Here is a 7,788-nt window from a genome sequence, read left to right as displayed (position 1 = left end):
TTGTCAAGAATTTGGCGATGTGAGTCACGGGGAAATGCAGGCTTGGCATACATGACAATACAAATACCCTGCATGACATCTACTATAGATTTTTATATATGTTTCCTGAGACTTCTGCAAGTAGATTTTTTTTTTTCCTTCAAAGATTCTTGCACTGTCTCCCAGGTTGGAGTACAGTGGCCCAATCTCGGCTCACTGCAACGTCTGCCTCCCAGGCTCAAGCAATTCTTGTGCCTCAGCCTTCCAAGTAGCTGGGATTACAGGTGTGTGCCACCATGCCCGACTAATTTTTGTATTTTTAGTAGAGAGGAGGTTTTGCCATGATGGCCAGGCTTGTCTTAAGTCATCTGCCTGCCTTGGCCCCCCAGAGTGTTGGGATTAAAGGCTTGAGCCACTTTGCCCGGCCTGCAAGTAGCTTTTCCTTAAGACTATGTCTTAGTCCATTTGTGTTGCTATAAAGAAATAGCTGAGGCTTGGTAGTTTATAAAGAAAAGAGGTTTATTTGGCTCATGGTTCTGCAGGCTGTACAGCAAGCATGGCACCAACATCTGCTTCTGATGAGGGCTTCAGGAAGCTTCCACTCATGGCAGAAGGTGAAGTGGAGCCATCCTGTGCAGAGATCACATGGAGAGGAGGAGATAAGAGAGAGAAGGGGGAGGTGCTCTTTTCAACAACCAGTTCTTGCTCTTTTCAGCAACCAGTTCTCACGGGAACTAAAAGTGAGAAGTTGCTCACTCCCAAGACAATGGCACCAAGCCATTCATGAGGGATCCCCCACTGTGATCAAACACCTCTCACCGTCCCCACCTCCCACACTGGGGATCAAATTTCAACAAGAGACTTGGTAGGGCCAAACAAAACATATCCAAACCACAGCAGAGTGCTTGTCTTGTATTGCAGATCCTGTTAGAAGTGTGGATTTTGAGAAGATATGGGTGTGAATTATGTCTGCCGTTAAATGAAAATAATTTTGGAAGATGTGTGTAAAATTGTGCAGATATGTCTTCCACACATATTTTCTTCCCTCAAAACCCCTTCATCGCAGTGGGGCCCTTATTGCTGCCAGTAGTGATAGTCTTGAAACTATGAATATTGATTCTTGCCAAATTTGAACAATTCTGCTTTACTCTATCATTAAAAGACAACAACAACAACAACAACAACAACAGGGCCAGCCACGGTGGCTCACGCCTGTAACCCCAGAACTTTGGGAGGCCAAGGCAGGCAGATCACCTGAGGTCAGGAGTTCAAGACCAGCCGGACCAACTTGGAGAAACCCTGTCTCTACTAAAACCACAAAATTAGCAGGGTGTGGTGGCATGCACCTGGAGTCCCAGTTACTCAGGAGGCTGAAGCAGGAGAATTGCTTGAACCTGGGTGGGTGGAGGTTGCAATGAGCCGAGATTGCGCCATTGCACTCCAGCCTAGGCAACAAGAGCAAAAGTCCATCTCAAAAAACAAACAAACAAACAAACCTCAATATATGTATTTTGGAGATGTTCTTTTTTTAAAAAAATTAATAACCATTTTGGGTTCAAGGGTACACATGCAAGTTTGTTACAGGTGAATTGTGTGACACAGAGGTTTGGTGTACGGATTATTTCATTGCTCAGGTAGTAAGTGTAGTACCTGATAGGTAATTTTTCGATCCTCATTCTCCTCCCACCCTTCACCCTCAAACAGGATCCAGTGTCTCAAAACCAATATTTTTTTCTGATCCTTTTGTATATTGAATATTGTGCTAGGCTGAGTGCTTGTATTAGGGAAATACAACAAACACACATTTATTCAATAAATATTGAGTACTTACTATATGCCAGGCCCTGTATTAGGTCATGGGATATGCTGCTGCACTGAATAAAAACACACACACAAAAAAGCAAGCAAAAATTCCTGCTGCTGTAGGGGTTATATCCTAGTTGGTTAACTGGGGATGACAATAAGCAACATAAGTAAATTGTAGATAAATTAGATAGTGATGAGGAGTGTGTGCTGAGGATGAAACATAGCACAGGGAATGAAGGGTAGGAGAAGGAGCTGAAGTTATAGACAGGGTGGCCCAGAAAGGCCCTGTGAAGAAGGTGACGTTTGAATAAAGACCCAAGAAGGTCAAAAGAAGGAGCCCTGTGGATATCTGGAGGAAGAGGCCTGAGTAAGAAGCATGCCTGGCATGTTGGAGGAAAGGCTGGGAGATGGAATGGCTTGGAACAGGTGAATGAGGGGCAGAATAGCAGGAGGTGAGATCACAGGGTCACGAGAACCAGGCCACATGGAGCATTGTCCATCTTAGAAAGACTCGGGCTTCCACTCTGAGATAGAAAGGCATTAGAAGGCTTTTTGTTTGTTTAGGTTTTCTTATGTATTTATTTTTTGTAGATGAGAGAAAGATGTGACTTCCATCTGAACAGCATCAGTTTGACTGTGAGTGGTGATTAGAGGGAAGGAAGAAGATAGAAGTGGGAGACCGTTCGGGAGGCTACTGCAGGAATCCAGATGAGCCATGATGGTGACTTGCTATAAGTCAGGGTGGGTGATAAGTGATTAGACTTGGGGTACATTTAAAAAGTGTATCTGGAAGGACTTTCTGGTGGGTTAGATTGGAAAGGAGGAACGCCGAAGTCTCTGAAGCTTTCAGACTGAGCAAAGGATGAGATGAAGTAGACTGACGGACAAGCAGGTCTGAGTGGGTTGGTGAGATCACTGTCAGTCATGCCGAGCTTGAGGTGCCCATTAGGCAAGTGGCTGTGTCAAGTAGGCGAGTGGATATGGAAGCCTGGACTTGCAGGGAGAGGTCTAGTTTGGAGATATCAGTCTGTAAGTCGGCAGCCTAGAGATAGTATTTAAAGCAATAAAATTGGATGGAATCATCTAGGAATACATTTGGATACAAAAGATAAAAATTCAAGGGGTACACCCTGGATCTCTTATAAAACTAAAGATCTGGAGAACTGGAGGAACCACGAAAGGTGAGTGAGAAGGAGTGATTTGTGAGGTAGTAGGAAAACCGAGACAGAGATGTAGCTAAGTGTAAAAATTCCTGGGGGAGGGGTACGGAAGAGGGAGGGGTATGTGTGTGGATATGTGGTATGTATGTCACATAAACTGTATGAAATGCAACTTGTAGAAACTAAATTGACTGTTGCATTTAGCAACATGGAGGTCATCTGTGACCTTGAGAAGCACATATAAAACAAAAATAATGGAGCACAGATTAAGTGACTCATGTGTGGTAGAGACCCTGCATGTGAGAACAATTTAAAAGTCTTGTAAAATGTACAGATTCCTGGATCTTATTCCCCAGAGAATTGAACCTGTAACTCTAGTATGGTGCCTGGGAAGCTTTCTTTTGAAAATGTACCATTTCACTTAAATGACCAGCCAGATTTTGAATTCCCCACTGTAGGTGCTTCACAATCAGGAGACAGTAGTAATCACACTGAGCAGCAGAATGTTACCCGAAGCAGAAAAGTTACAGTTGAATAACCAGAGAAGCTAGGAAATCTTATCAACGCCTCATGAGCAACACAGCCAATTGACCATAATAAATGAGGAAAAGGTGCTCAAATTTCTCCAAGGAGCTCAAACTAGGGAGAGAGGATTTGGAAAAAAGGACGTTGAAGCTGAATGCTGCAAACTGCAAGTCCAGCTAAGTCTGTGTAGGTAACCAAGAGTCACCAAGGGCATCCAAACCTGAATGGGACATTACGAAGTTAATATTTTGTGAATATTATATATGGTAGCATTTTTAAAGAAAATAATTTGAAAAATAATCCATTGTGAAGGTGATCTTTCATCTCTAACATTGGTAGGTACTCTGTTTTTCGTTTCCTTGTGGACCTCAGTTTTAGGATTTTTATAATCTTTCTGGCCACTGCCACATCTTTGCAGTTTCTGTCATCACTCTCTTTTCTGCCATTTTTTACATTTATCTTGAATAGTTATTCTCAAGCAATAAACTCTAATGTTCTGATGAGCCCACACATTTTTATCAATATGTAATATTTATTTTTATGTCATTGGGTATAAAATATATTTGTCAGACAGAACCCTGAGCGGAGTGGATCTTGCATTAGAATATAACAGAGACAAAGTAAGAGGTAAGAGGAGGGTGATAGTACAATCTATCATCCATGCAAGGACACTTTCGGGAGTGAAAAGGGGTGCCATCAACAATAACATCAGGACAACAGGAAAGAAGTGGAATTGTTCAGGTAAATAGGGACATATGGACATCTAGGAACTATGTGTTTTAAAGCTAAGTTTAAAGCTACAAAGAATGCTCTGCTTATGGAACTTATGAGAACTTTGCCTTGTGAATATATTGAATGTGCCCTGGACTGCAAATAGCATTACTTAAACAGCTGCTAATGGGCAACGAGACAGATAGTGCAGGAAATGTGGATACTTTCAGATAAACTGCAAAATACTGTGGCTCCTCTTTCCTAGTGGTTGTGCCTTGTGATTATGTGGATCGTTTACATCTATTTTGAGGTTTATACTTTATATGTCTCGGCTGTATAATTATGGCAGAGGTTGTAATCCCTTCTAATATGCTGCAGAAACTTCTACTATTTGGAAATCCTCAGTGAACACAAAAGGAATGAATACAACTAACGTTCTCCTAGTGATTACTGAGAGCAGTTTCCCTGAAGGTTTGTTAAGAAAATAATTAATAATATCAACTCCTGCTAAACACTTCCACTCACTTCTAGGAAAGTTCTCCTAGTTGGCATTTCCTCTGTCTTCAGACATCTTCTGGTATTTAGGCTAGGAGTAGCCTAAATAAGAAAAACTCAGCATGGCCCTGACAACATTTCTATGTACCTTTTCTTTTCAACAATTACCACATTGATTGTTGAATCTAAAGACACATTTTAAATTCATGCTGTTTGATGACCTCACATTATTTTTATACCATTGATCTCTCTCCTTCTGAAAATTCTCTTTCTTTGAAACATTACTCTTTGTTTCTGCTTAAACCTTCTAGAACTGCTTCACTGATGCTTTTTTCTCCTCCGTTACCAAAGCTCTTGGTATTGTGTGCGGGCAATTCTGTGTATATTCTTGATGTTCTTCTTTTCTAAATTATTTTTATTCTCCCCTAGAGGTTTCAGTATCACTTTGTTATGCAGATGACCCCAAATCATACTGTGACTTTTTTCTTCATCTCTCTCTCACTTATTGCATTTTCTTTTTTTTTTTTTAATTTTAATTTTTAATTTCTGGGGTACACATGCAGGATGTGCAGGTTTGTTACATAGGTAAACATGTGCCATGGTGGTTTGCTGCACCTATCAATCCATCACCTAGGTATTAAGCCCAGCAGGCATTAGCTATTTTTCCTAATGCTCTCCCTCCTCCAATCAGGCCTCAGTGTGTGTTATTCCCCTCCATGTGTCCATGTGATCTCATTGTTCACCTCCCTCTTATAAGTGAGAACACGCAGTGTTTGGTTTTCTGTTCCTGCCTCAGTTTGCTGAGGATAATGGCTTCCAACTCTATTCATGTCCTTGCAAAGGACATGATCTTGTTCTTTTTAATAGCTGCATAGTATTCTATGGTGTATATATAACATGTTTTCTTTATCCAGTTTATCGTTGATGGGCATTTGGGTTGATTCCATGTCTTTGCTATTGTGAATAGTACTGCAATGAACATACATGTGCATGTATCTTTGTAATAGAATGATTTATATTCCTTTGGAGTATATACCCAGTAATGGGATTGCTGGGTCAAATGGTATTTCTGGTTCTAGATCTTTGAGGAATTGCCACACCATCTTCCACAATGGTTGAACTAATTTACATTCCCACCAACGGTGTAAACACATTCCTGTTTCTCTACAACTCTGCCAGCATTGAATTTTTTGTAATACCTCAACTTCAGCTTAACCCAAGGAAAACTCATCCTGTTTTTTGTATGACCAGTCCCCACATTCTACTTCCCTGCACAGTTCTCTACAAAGATTGACTGATGGATGCTTTGTGACTGAAGAGCATAGCCTTTCACACATTCACACTGTTCTTACAGTGCTTAACAGTGACAGTCACAGGACATTTTTCATCTTATAAATCTGCTTCAGAAATCCCAGGGGCACTAGTCAATTCATACCATCTTAACTCCAAGGAATGGGCAGTGCAGAACTGGGACAGCCTCCCTGCAAATGGGCTAAGGTGGACTCCATAAAAGCTTACAGCATAGAGTTGCTGAACAGAATGCATAATTCACATGGGTAGCTTGTACCTAAGAGAAAGAGGAGGGGATTCAACTGGACTTACCCAGTTTTGCTTCTAAAAGTTGCCGGCCAGATTAAATCATAGAGACTAGAAGAGTTGTAAAAAAGGCATTTCATTCACATTAAAAAAGAAAGAAAGAAAAAGATCGCCTCTCAATAGTCCCAATTTTAATTTTTTTTAACTCATTGGGCAAATAGTTGGAAACAATAATCAAATCTACCTCTTAATCCAAAAATAACATGATAGTAATAAGGTGCCCCACATTTGATCATAAAATCCAACCTCAGCATCAGATTGTCAAGGAGAATGAGAGTCCAAAGATAAAGTTTCTAAAATTCAAAATCCAAAGTAATTCAAATCCATAATCAATCTTCCTACCCTTGTGGGCTAATTTCACAGAAATTAAAGTCCAAAATTCATCCACCACCTCAACTTCCTGCTCTTCTCAGTCCCAGCCAGATGGTTCTTGATGCCTGAGGAGTGCTATGATTTCTTCAGCAGCTGCAGCCAAGTCTGTCTCAAGCCAAATCTCTCATGCCTCACTTGACAGTCCCAAAAGATTATCTGAGAACTGGCCCTACTCACCCACCAAATTTAGAAAACAAGCCAGTCTCCAGGCTTCTGGGCCAACTATTTCAGACAAAGATGTGTTTATAACTTAGTGGAAACCCACCATACCCAGTGTTGCCGAAGATCTTAGCAGATACTCATGGCATCAGTGATAGAGGATAGGTGGGAAAAAAATTAGATTTTTGCAAGGAAAAAGAAAGCACAGAGGTAGGCCAGGTGTTATACTAGTGCAGCTCCTTTCACATTGAAGGAAGCATCAGGAGTGGGGAGGAAGTGTCCTTCTCACCAACAAAAATTGGAAGTTCAGCATATGATTTTGCTTAGAACAAATCTCTTTTGTGATTATTTTCTGTCTCTTGACATATATCCACATTTCAAGTAATGGAGTATTTTCATTACTAAATTATAAATATTTTGTTCATACAAAATTAGCTGGGTGTGGTGGCATGCACCTGGAGTCCCAGCTACTCAGGAGGCTGAGGCAGGAGAATTGCTTGAACCTGGGAGGTGGAGGTTGCAGTGAGCAGAGATCATGCCACTGCACTCTAGCCTGGGCAACAGAGCAAGACTCCATCTCAATAAATAAATGAATAAAAATAAAAATAAATGTTGTATTCATAGATGTCAGCTCTAGTTCATTTATCCAAACTCAATAAATGACATCTTTATTTCCTGATTCTATTTCATGCAAGAAGCAATGAGAAACTCATATGATATCTGAACGCAAGGGAAATTGTCTGTTGTTTCAAAACTATAGGAACATTCAAGTTGTATATAATATTAGTTACTTAATCATTAGCATGATATCTCTCAAGCTAGTTCATTTCTTGAGGCCATTTTCTCAGTCAACAGCAGTTTCTGAAGAAAAATTAATGCTTTGGCACTTTTGAATTTAACGTTGATTCCTTCATCAAAAAACAGATAATCATAAATGTTCTATAATAGGATTAGTAACATTTTTCTGTGAAGGACCTGACAATAT

The sequence above is a fragment of the Chlorocebus sabaeus genome, chromosome 8, assembly GCF_047675955.1.
Source record: "Chlorocebus sabaeus isolate Y175 chromosome 8, mChlSab1.0.hap1, whole genome shotgun sequence".
Classification (NCBI taxonomy): domain Eukaryota; kingdom Metazoa; phylum Chordata; class Mammalia; order Primates; family Cercopithecidae; genus Chlorocebus; species Chlorocebus sabaeus.
The sequence above is the reverse complement of the archived record's forward strand: the minus strand, read 5'-3'. Positions refer to the sequence as shown.